Consider the following 16,231-nt stretch of genomic DNA (forward strand, 5'->3'; position numbering starts at 1 on the left):
ATCTCATTGGTATGCTAATGAAAAATATGCTTCAATAACTTCAGTTTTGTTTGCAATATTTTTTTTTAGTGTAGAAGTGTCTTACAAATGCTGTTGCTAGACTGAAGGACACAAATTCTCTCCTCCTGGCCTCCTCAACCCTGTATCCCTACTAAGCTAATTAAACATCCTTTGTACTGGATGGCAAATGACACTCTGTAGTATGTATGTACAGGCTGTTGGCCTGTTTACTCAGTCTGGGAAATTGATACCGTGGCTGAAGTCTGAATCGGGCCTTTTGCCCAAGAATTTGAGCACCATGGCTTCAAAATAAAACTGCATGAATTCCACATGTTAATGTAGTGCTCTTTTTAGCCTGGGAACCACCTGCCTATTTGCAGTATAACCTTAATTTACCCTGTTTTCCCAGGAAGAAACTTACTTCTTTTGTCTGTTTTCCCATCAGAGGGATTCCCTCCAGCTCTGTCATTAGTGGCATGACCAGAATAATGTTTGTCGTGACCTGATGTCTCAGCTGGAAACGGGATGATAAGTCACTGGTCAGGTTGGAGCCAGCTCTGAAGATTGACCTACTGCTGCCATATGACACTGCAGTGTTTGGCAAATAACCATTACAATTTTTCTTATCTGTGCATGCGTAGATGGCTTTGAATGGGAAGGAAGCAGAAATACTGATTTCTGCATAGCTTCTCTATCAGGACCCTGATGTAGGTGTTATTGATGCTATATTTTTCCATCCAAAGTCACCTATGTGGTGAGATTTGAAGTATGAAGACTATATTTTCTTGAAGTTTTAAAGAAATTAAACTCATACATCTAAAGAAAATATGGTGAGTTTGACTGTGAGTTTGATGTGTCTTCTCCTGCTGTACCTTGTAGAGACTATCACCAGTCCACTGCTGAATAATAATAAGAGAATCAAAGTTTTACATTTAAATCAAGTTTCCTTGCTTGATGTTGCAAATAGTAACTATTCTTGCTTACCTGTCTTGAGTATCTGTCTGGAGCGAACCACAGAAGCGTTTTCACACCAGATGTGTCTCACCAAATGTTAATGAATATTTTTAAATATAAGAACAAAAAGCAGAATGTTGCTTATGGCATTTCCTGTGGATCCAAAACAGATTGAAATGGATAGGGAAGCATCAGAACAGCCACATTTAGTGGTGATAGGGTTGTAGCACAGACCAGAAGCCAGTAATGGTAAATTCTTTCTTCTTACTTCAACACTGTCTTTCCCTTCAGCATTAAGGAGGGTGCTCCAGCTGTGTCCTATGGAGAAGTTCTAGGGTGCAACTGATCTGATACCTTTCTGTTTCTGAAAGGTTTCACTGCACCTAAGTGTTGTGGGTTCTACCTGCTCCTTTTCTTCAGCTTTAACACTCATCTGAACCTTCAGTGAGTTGATCCAGCTCCAGCCACAGAATACCCCTCATCTTTTTAATGTTTGTTTTCTAATGTTTTAGGAAACTGAGTCTGCTCAAGGAGACATCAGCCAGACACCCAACAGTGAACAGAAAGATTAGGGCCATCCAGATCTAGGAGAGTGAATTTGAGTGAGTCATAGGGGTGGCTGGAGGTAAAGTTTTTCTCTAGTATAGGCTGCTTTGAACAATTTCCTTATCTTACAGGCCTGTACCTTTAGTTTCTTCATCTGATACAACAGGAATTATCCTTATCTATCTTACAGATTGCTAGAAAGACTTCATAATATTGGCGTTCAAAGCATTGTAAGTGGTGAGAAAGATCTTACAGAAGCAGTCCTGCCTTACTTTATACTGTATATGCTACTGCTTGTGCCACTGTGGTGGTTTAGCCCTGGCTGAGTGTCAGGTGCTCACCAAGTTGTTCTATCACTCCACCTCTTAAACTGGACAGGGGAGAGAGAAATATAATGAGAGGTTCAGATTTTCTTGAGTCAAGCTAAGAACAGGAAGATCATTCAGAAATTACTGTCATGGACAAAACAGACTCAACTTGGGGAGAAAAAGTTTGATTTATTAGTGAACAACCAGAGCAGAGAGATGAGGAATAAAACCAAGTCTTAAAACACATTCCCCCACCCCTCCTGGATACTCTCCTTCCTTCCTCCCCCGGCAGTGCAGGGGATGGAGGTTACAGGTAGTTGATTACAGATGGACTTTGCCGCTGCTTCTTGTCAGGGGGAGGCCTCTTCACACTTCCCAATGCTACAGTGTGGGATCCCTCCCACAGGAGACAGTCCTTCACAATCTTCTCCAATGTGGGCCCTATCCATGAGCAACAGTTCTTCATGAACTGCTCCAGCATGGGGCCTCCCACAGAGGCAGCTCCTCACACCCTGTCCCAATGTGGGTCACCCACCTTCAGATACCGACTGCTCCAGCCTGAGTCCCTCACAGGATCACAAGTCCTGACAGCAAACCTGCTCTGACATGGGCTCCTCTCTCCCCATGGGCTCCCAGGTCGTTCCGGGAACTTGCTCCAGTATAGGCTTTCCACAGAGTCATAGCCTCCTTCAGGCATCCACCTGCTCTGGCATGTGGTCCTTCACGGGCTGCGAGTGGATCGCTGCTTCCCAGTGGATCTCCATGGACTGCAGAGGCACAGCTGCCTCACCATGGGCTGCATCACAGGTCACAGGGGAATCTTTCTTCTAGGACCTAAGCACCCTCCTCCTCCTCTTTCTCCACTGACCTGGGTGTCTGCGGAGGTGTGCTCTCATGTTCTCACTCCCTTCTGCTGCTGTTGCAGTTAAGCAACTGTGCAGCAACTTCTTCCACTTCACAAATACGTTATTCATAGAGACGTTGCCTCCATCACTAATTGGCCAGGCCTGGGTCAGCTACGTGATCCATCTTAGAACTGACTGGCATTAGCCCTGTCAGCTACAGGGGAAGCTTCTGGCAGCTCTTTGTTTAAAGAAGCCACCCTTGTAGCCTTCTCACTACCCAAACCTTGCCCAGACAAAACCACTACACCCACAAGATTTTATTTCTCAAGAGATGAGATGTAATAAAGCCATTGGATTACCATTGATAATGATAATTCTGCAAGCCACATATTAGCTTGTCTGTGGAAGACTGATGAAGCTCTCTTAGTGTTAATAATTTTATGTGAAGAGCAGGGCTAGCTGTTTGAATCATTGAAGGTTGCTATGAGAAACAGTAGTGTTTCCGTAGGGCATACCAGTACAATTATAGAAGCGTCTTTTGAAAATGGATAAGATGTCAGTTATTTGCTGCTCTGCTTCAGAGCTAAAAAAAAAGGGTAACAAATGTTGAACAGAGCAGATGACTGGTGTGTATCCTGATTTTCTTTGTAACTACACGTGATCTTCCAGAGGATAGGTTTGCCTTTAGTCTGTTAGAGCTCTGACCAATCTGTGTACAGTTTTGACAAGCAGCGATAAAGGACATTCACTGTCAACCCATAGCTGTCACTTTTTACTTTGGCTTTTGGCTCTTGCAAGGAGAGCAAAAGATCTGAGAATCATGGAACATGTTGCATAGGAGAAGGAATGATATGAAACTGTAAGTGCCTTGCTGTGCTCTCCCTCAAAATTTTGATGAAGTATTAAGAGGAATAATTTTGCAACGTGTATAAGGCTCTATATGAGAAACAAACACTTTTTTAATTGTAGAACATCTCAGTATACTTGTTCCCCATCCCAGTGGGAGAGTTAACAAGATACTGTCTGTAATCAGATCCCTGCAGCTCTGCATTGCTCCAGTATGTCTGTCTAGAATCTAGCATTGTCTTGCTTTATTTTACTTTTCACATTGCTCTCCTGTGGGATGGATTTTTTCATCTGAAATGAAAATTTGTAAACATGCAAGTGCAAACTGAAGCTTTTGAGTTACACTTATAAAAAGCCACATTACTAGTTTCAGTCAACTCAAATATTGATTTAACATATTTTCTGGACGTGAACTTTAGTTCTCAAGATTTAATCAGCATAAGACATATGATGATGGTATTGGCTCTCCAGCCTTTTTGTCTTACATCAGTTACAAGACTTCAAAAAATACATTGCTTTAGATAATAATTGAAGTTAAGCAGTTAGAAATCTGATGGATTTGATATGCTCTTATTTTTTTGATGTTTTGCCCCTAAAAGTGGTGGTGGTGGGGGAATATATGAATCTTGTTCATACTGTCTTCTACCTACTTGATATCCAGTAAAAGTAATAAAAAAAAAAAAAAGACTAGTCTAGATAAGAGGAATAAGAGGAGACTGTAAGGGGATCTCATTAATTATTTGCAAATCTCATTAATATTTGCCTATATCTAAATGGTGGATGTCAGGAGGCTGGGGCATCCCTTTTTTCTGTTGTATCCAGTGACAGGATAAGGGGTAATGGAAAGAAGCTGGAACACAAAAAGTTCCACATGAAAAAATTCCATTTAAACTTAAGGAAAAAATATTTTACTGTGGGGTAAACTATTTTACACATGGGGGTTGTGGAGTCTCCTCTGGGGATCTTCAAAACCTGGCTAGACATGTTCATGTGTGACCCAATCAAGGTAAACTAGGAGGGGAATTGGACTAGATGATCTCTAAAGGTCCCTTCCAATCCCTACCATTCTGTGATTCTGTAATGTATGCAAGATAATTAAGTGGATGAGTATTGCAGACAATTCATGGCTGTCTTAGAGTACTAAGGGTAGAGTATCTCTCTCTATATGGATGGAAACAGGAAAGATGTTTTAGAGAGCTCCTAAGCCTAATTCTATACTTTGATAATTCTTGAGAGCAAGAGAAAGAAATTTTGGTTTTGTTAGCAGGCCACATAAATGCCATGTATGCTTGGAATCTGTTGGGGTTTATTTGCTTAAGGACTTGTGTCCGCTAGGGATGGACAAGAGAGGATGGAATAGCTGGTTTATGGTTTTTGTGGTTATCCATCAGTAAAACGTTGTTTACTGCTATTCTTAGTGGTGGGGTTTGGATGGATTGCTGTAGGAATGACTATGTGGGGAATATTTGGAAGACACAACTGACACATTACAAATCTGATAAGTGCATTAATTTGTAGAGCTATTTTTTTCCTACATGATAATCATCTTTGGGGAATTGCTTTTTTTCAAAATTATTGTTGATCATTTATCCATTCACTATCCATGTTACAGTTCTGAACATGCTTAGTGTATTTTTAAATAACTGTATATGCCATTTCCTACTGCTGTTTTGTGACTTTGCAGTTTTATTAATGCACTGAGTTGATCATCCTGGGAACATTATGAATTGGTTACTCATGTTTCTTCTCCCAGGTAATCTTAGCATCTTTCCATCTTCTACTTTGAGCAGTGGCACAAGCATTACACAGCTCCTTGTACGAGAGAAACACATTACAGTATGAACACAAGGAGAAATAGCAGTGGTGATGTTGTGTGATGGGTTATGGTTATGAACAATACAGGATGTTTATGTGTAATGTCTTAGTTTATACCTTTTGGAAAGAAATAGACTGATTTCAAGCAAACGTATAATCTTTGGATTATATATATTAAGTATAACAGATTTTTTTGTTTGTTTTATCTCTTACATCATTTTGATCAACCAATCCAATACAGAGTTGGTAGGTTGATGATCCATTGAAGTAAGAATCTGTATCGGGTATTTTTTGAAGTTTTAGAATCACTGAGTAACTGTATGTGGTAGTTTGACCCTGGCTGGATGCAAGGTGCGCACCACACCACTCTATCACCCACCTCCTCAGCAAGCCAGGGAAGGGGATAAAATAAGATGGGAGTCTCGTGGGTTGAGATAAAAGCAGTTTAATAAAGAAACAGCAAAGCTGTGCACGCGAGAAGGAAAACAAAAGCAGATAAAGCTGTTACTCTCTACTTCCCATCAGCAGCGATGTCCAGCCACCTCCCGAGAAGCAGGGCTTCGGTACACATAACGGTTGCTTTTGGAAGGCCAAAAATCAATCTTGCCCTCCCTTCCTGCTCCTCTCCCCCAGTTTATATTACTGAGCTGACATCATATGGTATGGAATATCTCCTTGGTCAACCTAGGTTAGCTGTTCTGGCTGTGGTCCCTCCCAAGATTGTGCTCACCCACAGCTATAGGTGAAGGCTGGAGGGACAGCCCTGATGCTGTGTGAGCAATAGTCATAATATTGATATCAACAGTAAGCACAGCACTGCAAGAGCTGCTGTGGAAAATCAGTACCATCCCAGACCCACTACACTAGATTTTTGCAATAGTTAATTCTTTCAATAGTAACAGAATTTCTTATTCTGATACTGTAATTTCTGTTTGTTCATTATCTGTCTTTGTTTCATGCTCATGTCATAGTAAGTGAAAAGTAGTATATAATATTAGTTATTGGGGTTGAATTTTCTTAAAATGTGATTCTTGAGTCATTTAATCACAGAATCTTAAGGGCTGGAAGGGACCTCAAGAGATCATCTAGTCCAACCTCCCTGCCAGAGCAGGAGCATCCAGAGTAGGTCACACAGTAACCTGTCCAGGTAGGTTTAGAATGTCTCAAGAAAGAAACTCCACAACCCATCTGGGCAGCCTGTTCCAGTGCTCCGTCACCTTCATGGTGAAGAAATTCTTCCTTGTATTTCTTTGGAACCTCTTATGTTCCAACTTATACCCATTGCGTCTTGTCCCGTCATTGGGACATGACGCTTGACTCTGTCTTCCTGACACACATCCTTTACTTCAGAAGCTTTATATCAGCTTTATGAAATACTGTATGTTTTACCTTTTTGTCTAAGTAACATTTGTTTTGTGCACAGATCAAATGCAATGGCTGATACAAGCAGATGCTGAAGTGTTGGTTTCGTTACAATCTGGCTAGTACATATAACAAGAAAGTGTATCTAGTTACCTCCAGTTATTCTGTGGTCTGTGCATAATACAGAGTTAATGGAGGCAGTATTGAGGTCTCACAACAGCATTAGATACTGCAGTAGTATACTAATATGTTCCTTGAATCTAAAAAGAAGCTGGAATATTCTGATCCTCTTCAGCTATGGAATTGAAATCTTGAAAAAGATATTTTCATGTAATTTGTTTTAATAGACTTTGTAAGATTAAGGGGTCCACTGACACTGTAAGATTATAAAGTTACCATGACAAGCTGCTTACCAGAAAAAGCCTAACAGTTTTGCTTGAGTAGTTTGCAAGCGGACCTTTTCAGTACAGGAAAGGAAACTTAGTACAGATTTTGAGTTTTATAGAGGGAATGATTGGGCTGGACTACATGTCACCAGATTTGGTATTTTTTCCTCTCTGATATTCTGCTTTTTCACCCCTTCACAGAGACAGTCAGAAAAAAGCACTTTAATGTAGTAAATATTAGACTTTTATAGAGCTCTGGAAATACTTTGTGAAGTACTTATTAAATACAAAAATGATAGTATGAAAACAAGTTTGTCTAAACATAGTAATTCTAGTTATAGGAGGAAAAAACAAACTGTATGTGAAAGAGCCTTAAAATTTTAGGTTAAAGAAATATTATTAAATTACCTCAGATTGCTTTTATCTTAATACTACATCAGCAAATGTGATGGAATCCTAAGACATGTACAGTCATGTTAAAAAAAAAAGCAACCTTTGCATGAACAAAACATGAGTGCATGTTCTGCGGTATTTGTCAGATTTAGCAGACAAGCCTGCGAAGTAGCATATCATCTACTAAATGCAATCACATTACTTTCCCAAATACAAGTTCTCAGAGTGATGCAGAAAATGTTTGAACCTGACATTCTTCAGTTGAGTCAGTCTTTTCTCTGACTGTTTTGAAAAGTTTACCATCTTCATCTGGAGATCTTTGTGCTCCTTTGGAAAGGCAACGAGGTGAAATGTAGCACTGAGAAAGAAGAAAATCCAAACAAAGAATGCTAGTGGTTTGAATTTTTTTCTCCTGTTTAGTTATGAATAGCTTTAGTTTTGTGTGTGTGTGTGAATGCATGAACTCTATGAATATTTATCTAAAAGGCATAGATTTAACTGTAATGGTGAATCTTCCCTTTTAACGCTTTGTAGATTCTGAATCTGAGCTTTACAAAAAAAAAAAGCAAAGGTTAGTAAAGATGCTGAAAGGCATTCATTTTTGTGTGTGTGTGTTGAAGAGAAATCATTGAGTGCAAGAAGTTTGATAGTCACAGCATTTGTATGACTTCGTAGGGAAAAAATGAAATAAAATTAAATACAGGTGTAGCTAAGAATAGTGAGAATATGACTTTTGCTTTAAAATTCCCCACAAATTTACATCTGTTTACTTTCTTGGTGAAACCTGAATGTTTGCTCAATCAAAGAGCATTTTCATAACTTAGAATCATAGAATGGTAGGGGTTGGAAGGGACCTTTAGAGATCATCTAGTCCAACCCCCATCTAGTCCAACTTCATAGAGATAATAGAAACAAACACTGTCTGGTAGTTGTACAGAATTAAATGAATTACACAAAATCTGTCTGTCTTGGCATGTTACCATGTTAAGAAACAGATATATTGATATAATATGAATGGAATAAATTTTGTATTAAAAATTGTACCTTTCAAAGGCTTGTTCTTTGTATGTTGACAGTGCTGAATGGGAAGAATTTGCATCTCAACTAAATTTTTAGTTAATTGTAGAAGTTAATTTGATAAAGAAATTTTGGGTAGTCTCTTTTTTACATTGACAGCATTGAAGTTGACTGTTCAGAATTCCTGCTTAACATAACTCATCTTACTCCTTGAAAATGGTTTTCCAGAATTTCTGAATATCTTTTTCTGTTCATTCATTTTCATCTGTGATCACTTTCACGCGTTTTTTGTAACCTCTTTAAAAGAATAGAAGACACAGTCCTTGACAGCTGTCCTTTCACTGAATAGCTCTGTAATCAGCAATTTTTATCTGTTACGGACTTCTTGCTAGACAGGTTGCAGTGTCACAGTCATGCAAGAAGAATAATAGTGCTGTTTGCAACTACAGCATACCTGCTGTTTCTTATCCCCACTTCAAAGTTTTATATCTACCTAAATCTTCATATGTCTAGCACAGGAGCATCTGGCCAGGATAAAGAGAGTATCATAGTTATGAAGACATTGACAAAGTAAAACTACTTGGACACAAGAGTGCTGTGCTAATCTGCCTAGTTGCAAATCTACCTTCTTGCCTTCAGTTTACCCACCAGAACATGACTGTATGTAGAGGATGCCTGTTTCTTGCTGGCCCCCTTGCCTCTGTCTGTACAGGTGACCAGTCAACACTTGGCATATTAATGCAGACAGAGCAGCTTGAAAACATCATTCATGTATCTGGGCACATATGTATTTGGCTGATCTCATGCCCTCTGAGTTTTGCTAGTGAAACAACTCACTTCAGTACAGACATCTTTGCTTTGCTGCAAGCCTTCATTTAAAATTCCTGTTTTTTACAAGGGCCCCTTCAGTGACTCGTCAAGGTTGCCTCTAAAGCAACCACTCTTTGAGTCTGTCTGTCTTTGTGATATTATATGCCTCTCTTAACCATAGACCTGGGCACAACCTTCCAGAACCATGAGGAAAAACCATGGAACTTGAAGCAAAAAGGGGCAGGTACAGGGAGGAGATGAAGCTGTTCCTTAGCTTTGTATCCCTTTATTTAGCGTCTCTCCTCTGCATCTACACCTCTAACTGGTTGATGAGGTAGGTGCAAGTCCTCCAACACAGACTGAAATTTTCAGTTACGGCACATTTGAGAGACAGTCAGGACTAGAGTAGAGCTCTTTGTCCAAAAGCCAAAGACTGAGAAATAAGAGTTCTTTAAAAACTGGAACTTTTTGTATTAAAAACCAAAAAGCATATATCCAACCTATTGAAGGTCTTCTGTGTGAGAAGTGCCTTGCTTCACAGCTTTAGTCTAGCAGCCTGTGATGAGCTGAGGGCTTCATGGTGAGATGCTCATCCCCCACAATCCACTTCACACCTGTGATGCAGCTTGCAGGCATCACCAGGAGCTCCCTCCCCACAGGCTGACACAGTGTCCTTCCCTGCTGCAACACGCTGCACTCAAACTGCTCAGCAGAGTTTATCAGATTTCTGACTGAAATATGTTTGCTTTTCCAACAGAAATAATTCTGTTTATGAGGTTCTTCTGAATTTTAAAAATCAGTGGCTCCTGTTATTTTCTCCCTTCATCTTATTTTTTTAGTTTTGTTTGTTTGTTCCAGTTTTGCAGTGTATGTGTCACATATAAAGATGTATTGGGATTTTGGGGGAAGATATCAGAACTTCAATATATGCTCATAGGAAAGTATTCAAATAGTCTGTGGGCAGATACTGGAGATAATTAGGAAGTAGCTGGAACTGCAGCAGACTCGAGGGATGTTTGCAGGCTGCAGAACATTCCTATGGGAAAGAAATTGCTCTGTAATTACAGGCAAGGTCAAGGCAGTCAGTTCAATGGAAGAGACATGGTGAGAGCTGAGGCTTCCTCCCCTGAAGATCTTTGAATGTCACTAATGAGACACAGTTGTTGCCACTTTTTAAATATGTGTCCCCTAAAGAATATATACATTGTGTAAGTGTTCTCTGTGTTGTGAGGATTGCAGCTGTTTCTTGAGAGGAGATTCACACTTGTTAAGTGAAGGGAATTTCTTGGTTGCACTTCACATTTCTTTTAATCTCTAAAGGTTTGAATGCATGTTTTGGTGGTGCAAAATTCCAGTTTATTTAAAAGACTAGTACATGTTATTTGTATGTGTTGTTTTCTGAAACAGATCTTTCAACATCTATCTGCAGTATTTCATCCCGCTTCAATTTATTGGAAAATGAGACATGTTTTCATGGCTGATGGATAGCCTTGCCTCTAGGATATTGTGGAAGCCATCTTAAATTCATGCTAAGAGACAGACTTTGCTTTCCTCCCTTCTGAGGGCAAACCCTTGAGTTCAGAAATATTCTGTGCTCAAAATTAGTCATCAGAAGCCTTCAAGTGGCAATACTAGCTGCTAGTGCTGTTCCCTTCTGTTTCTCGCTTGTGCAGTACGACTCCATCTTCTCCATTTTGCCAGTGGAGCTGAATGTGGGACCACACTGGGACTGTGTGAGGGACTGATTCAACTTGAAAAAGAAATACCTTTTGAGCACAGTTCAAACTGATTGAAATCTAGGCTGTTGTGGTGCCATGCCTCCCACCCCCTTTCTTACATTGTCAATAGTGCTGCTGCATGTGCATGGTGAATTCATTAAGGGAAGCTTCCTTAAAATCAAGTGCAATTTTTGAAGGATAGAGTTTTGGCAATATCAGCTTCCTGATCTGACCCATTGGAAGAGTGGTGGTGCTGGTGTTAGGAGCGGTTGGAGGGATACGGCATGTTGTGAATCTTCATTTCTGAAATTTTTATTTGGATTGTATCTTTTTAGTTCAGATGATAATCCTGGCTGAAGTGAGAGGTGTGGTGTGCTGTGGTAGGGATTGAGAAAGAAGTGATCGGAGCTGTGGGAGCAGAAATATCTTCCGTTTGTCTTGAAGCCAAACACTTTGTTTTTCTGATTTGCTTCCCTGCCACATAGGTGTAATAGATCTAACATTATTTCACTAGGAAATTTCCCATGACTATGTTTTGACCAGTAGCTGATGAAAGGGACTTGCAGCAGTATTCTCACAAATGCATATCATATTTATTCACCTATAGTGTGTAGTTGCTAAAGAAAGTGTTTAAAAAATGAAACCGAGACTGAACAAAAACCCCACACCTAAGTTAGATATTTTCCTTGCATGTTTTGGCAGGTTCTGTTTAGCTCACATATCCTTAATTTTGGGGCTGCATCTGTTTTGTATTGCTTTTATCGTTTCTAATTTGTTTCCACTGTGATCAGCACAACTGTTTACCTCATTTCCTCCACAGGCAGGGTTTTAAACAATTTTCTGTATTCCATTTCTTTAGGCCTCCACCTTTTGGAGAAAGTGTTTAAATTTGGCAACTCAAAAGCTTCTATCAGTTTGCTTAAGGACCTTTACTATTTTTCTTGAAAATATTTTTTCCTGAAGACATTTAAAAATTTGTTTGTTGCTTATTCTTCCGAACTTTACTTTTTAATTTAATTCCTGTTGAATCTGATGTAGCACCAAGCATTCAAAGTTGAATAAATATAATAGTTCTAGAAACAATCAATTCTCTTGTTTTTCATATAACACAAGTATATATGAAAAAGGTTCTTGTACTTTAAGAAATGTGTACAGCATACATTTATTGCATTCTCCCCTATTACAAGAACCCAAGAGGGTCATTCAGCACGTGAGAAATATCAATCAGCTACTACTGTTTTTTATTTTCACTTCTCTGAGAGTGTAATTTGGTGGAGGAGATGATTGTAAGTTTGTGTAAGTATTGCTTTGAAATAAATTTTGTCAGTATTCACAATGAATGTCTGACGAACAGCCACTTATATAGACTTCACTTCTCTCAATACGCCAACAGATAAATTTTCTGTCAATTTAATTTGCTTAATTATATATATATCTCTAACATGACACTGTCTGTATTAATGGGCTAGTAGTTATCACAGTACCCAGTGTTACACTCTAGTTACGCATCTGTTTCTGTGCGGCTGGCTGGGGTTACAGATTTCTTTACATCTCTTATTAGCATGACTGACTGTCTTGCTCAGGCTATGCAGCCGTCTTCAAACAGGGGAAGAGCTTCTAGAATTACCCAAGGACAAACATTGTGTAGAGAAAACCATTTAAGAACAAACAGAACAAAAATCAAGTGTCTTCTAACTCTTTTTTTTTTTTCCACTCTCTGCTCTTCCTTCATTGTGAAGAACATTTTTACAACCGCTTGTTAGCTTATAGGTGTTTGTTTAGAATATTGTCTTTGAATTCAATTTTGTATTGTTGTATTATGTGAGAGAAAAGGGTTAACCTCAATGACTTATGCCACAATGGAAGGTAAATAAAGCAAAGCTAATTAGAAGAAATGAGTGAGAGAACAGGAAAATCAGTACTTGCTCTGACAAAAATGACATTTTCTCCCTATGGAATTGGCCCTTTTTAATGGGAAAAAAAAATCCTTTAACCTTCAAACCAGTTTAGTTTTTCTTGTCTGTACTACAGCTGTTTAGGAATTGAGTAGTGAATTTTGTTCAATAATTTTCTTTCCTTTTGGACAGGGTTATTTAGTAATTTATGTTACTTTGTACGTTGGACTAAATAAATAATGAAGTGTATTATCTTGCCAGTTTCTAGCTCTATAGTATTTAGCCTGTACTATGGTGACTTTTTTTTACAGAATGTGCCAATTTGGAAGTATAGTGTTCAGCAGTAACCTTGAAGGTTACTCCCACAGTCACTATTTGATAGCTGGTGATCGTGATTTGATCCTTTGGAACAAAATGCAAGTTTGTGGTCTCACATTTTTTTAAAGTACCTTAGTGTCCTCATGGATACTGGTATATATTTTTTCCTTTTTACACTGAAAATGAAATTTCCTTTGACCTCATGGAAGATTGACAGAAAGAAATCTGGTTAGGTAGAAAAATTCTGAAATCTGGTAGCCTGACTTTTCAAAAACACTGTAGCTTATGTTTCTTTTTGTGATGTTTGGATGGTCAGAATCTTCAAAATGCAGGCTTTGAGTTATTTTTTTGGTTTGGTTTGGTTTTTTTGAAGGTAGTAATTTAGAAATAGTGTGTACTCACCTGATTTTTCTTTCTCTGTTTTCTTTCCCCTCTCAGTCTACTTTTATCCTTCAGATGCTCTGCTCTGGAGCCTTGAAAAGTGATGTTTTGAATAAACATAAAACACTGAAAAGCTTGCTGCAGTATTGATATACTTGGCTGTGCGTGACTTCTTTCTGTCAACAAAAGAGAGACACCTCAATGAAAGATGCATGAGAACAAGCAAATATTTTTCTGGTTGTCCCAACTGTGGCTTAACACACTTTATATAAGTTAATGGAAACAATTAGGAGATAAAAGCTGTAAGTTAAATATTGACATTAAAATATGAGAGCCACTGTTAATAAGCTCATTTAAAAAAAATAATGCCTAAATTTCTTTCTGTAATATGAAGACATACATTGTTTTTGGTTTGCATTTGATAAAAGCTGTGCTTTCCAAGCAAAATCAAATAAAATACTTGTGGATCTTTCTTTGTGTCACAGGTCCAATATGTTTTTGTTTCATTAGATGTCTGTGTTTAAGAAATGTTTTACACCAGTGGACTTGGACTCAGAGCAGTATTAGAGGATGAGTTCAAGTAGCATCTCCTTTTGTTACAGGAAAATCTAGAGTAAAGATATTTTCAACTACCCTTTAAGTGAGAGTAAAAGTAGTTAACTGCAATGTGTTGATATTTAGTGTCCTAGTAATAATTTACCAGCAAAAATAAATACCTATTTTTCAGAATTCGTTGTACTTCTATGGTACAATGCTGCTCGGAAAGAAAAGACACGTAAAGTTTGATTGTAAAAAATCAGTTAAAAATTTAGTTTGGGTGAGTTTCATTTGGAAGGCCAAGTTCTCTTTCTATGGAGAACCTTAACTAAATTCAGACTAGTGGTAAGATCATGCAAGTAACACCTAGCTCTTCTATAATGCTTTTTATCCTCAGTTCCTACACATGCCTTACAATAGAGTTGGTAGTCATTACTATGGTTGGGGGGAAAAAAGGCAAAAAGCTTGATTTAAGCCAAGCTTGGTGAAAAGGAGCAGAACTGTGAGGCTGCCGTAACGACAGAAGAAGGGAGGATGACCAAAATGGTTGCTGGTTCTCCTGAGGGAGGACTAGCATCTGAATTTTTTAATTAGGTTATTTCTTAGGAAATACCAAGTGGGTGGAAATGATGGAGAGGGGAATGGAAAGAATTAAATCTTCATAGATAATACGTGTATTCTTAAGTCAGCCTATCCTTTGAATGTTTGACACTAGGGTCTTAAAAGTATTTTTTATCTTGTCTACTGAATGGAAGTACAACATAAGGGAAATGTTGACCCTGAGTGATTTAAAGGTAAAATATTCTCATAGGGTGTATTGTATTGAGGGAGAGGTATTTGAATAATAGCTGGCTTTATTCCTTTTGTGGTTATTTTAGAATTTAATCTATTCCTGTCCAGCATTCTTAATGCAGTTAGGATATTTTTAAGAGGAGCAGCCATTGGTTTGTCTGATCTTGAAAGTGATGGTAAATGGGACTCAGATGAGAGCAGGTTATTGGCCAAGACACAGAAGAGTCTTTTTATCAAACTTGTTAATTTTATATACAGTGAATAAAGACAGAAATTGCATACAGATTTTGTGCAAAGCCACTGAATCTATAGTTGTCTGTATTTTTATAAAGTCATGGTACTTGCACAGCTCAAACAATTCTATTTAATACTTACCTCATGCTGCTCTGACTGATGTTTCAGAGACTTTCTGTTTTCTTGGTAAACTTGTTTTGTTTTGTTTCGTTTCCCTGTAGGATTAGTAAAGGCTTGCATCACAGTACCCATGCTGCTAATATAAAATATAAACTCTTGAATGCAGATGTTTGTTAGGAAGACCCCAGTGGTTATGGAAATAATAGTGCAGATCCTTGACAGGATCAGATTTGCTTCTGGGATCAGCTCAGAAATTCTTCAAACCATTGTGTTCTGAAAGTTTTTCCGAATTTTCCTGTATGTGAACTTTCTTTGGAATATAATTGAGAAGCAATCTGGAAAGCCTAGGTGATATTTCTGATATCCTTATCACGCCATGAAGGCAACAGAAAGGTAGCAGCCATTATTTAAAAATCTTCAGTCAGTTGTAATGCTGAAAAGTTCTGGTAGTGACTCACTAAACCTCATGAACAATGTTGCTGTTAAGTGTGCTAGCTGAAAAATGTTGTAAACTACTTTATGACCTTGCCTTTATAGATATAAATTTGTTTCCTTATGTTTTATTAAAAAAATAAAAATTTTTAAAATCTACATTTTAAAAAGAATTCTTATTGATGCATCTGTGCTAGATTAAAAAGAGAAGTGATAAATTGCTTGAAATATGAGATTACTACAGTGCTGGACTTTATAGATGACCATTTTGACAGCTCTGATGGATGTTGTGAATGTAATTCTTAAAGAGGTCTGTTTAGCATTGACTATATAGATGCAATAACTGTGTATATGTGTGCACTTCAGATACAACTTCTGGAATATCCTGGACAGCATTTTGCTTGGTTTCTTCTACCCTATTTACGTTCTTCTATATCTAATTGACTGATACAGTTTTTTCCCTGTCTTTCAAATGGAAACATGCAGGATTTGAGTAGTCTTTCAAATACTGATTCAAACTTC

General features: G+C 38.2%; 1 protein-coding gene across 1 annotated transcript in view; it reads left to right on the forward strand.

The window, feature by feature from the left end:
- TULP4 (TUB like protein 4) overlaps positions 1 to 16,231 on the forward strand; it is a 177,078-nt gene that overhangs the window by 31,665 nt on the left and 129,182 nt on the right. The window lies entirely within an intron of this gene.

This window comes from Colius striatus, chromosome 2 (assembly GCF_028858725.1).
Source record: "Colius striatus isolate bColStr4 chromosome 2, bColStr4.1.hap1, whole genome shotgun sequence".
Taxonomy (NCBI): domain Eukaryota; kingdom Metazoa; phylum Chordata; class Aves; order Coliiformes; family Coliidae; genus Colius; species Colius striatus.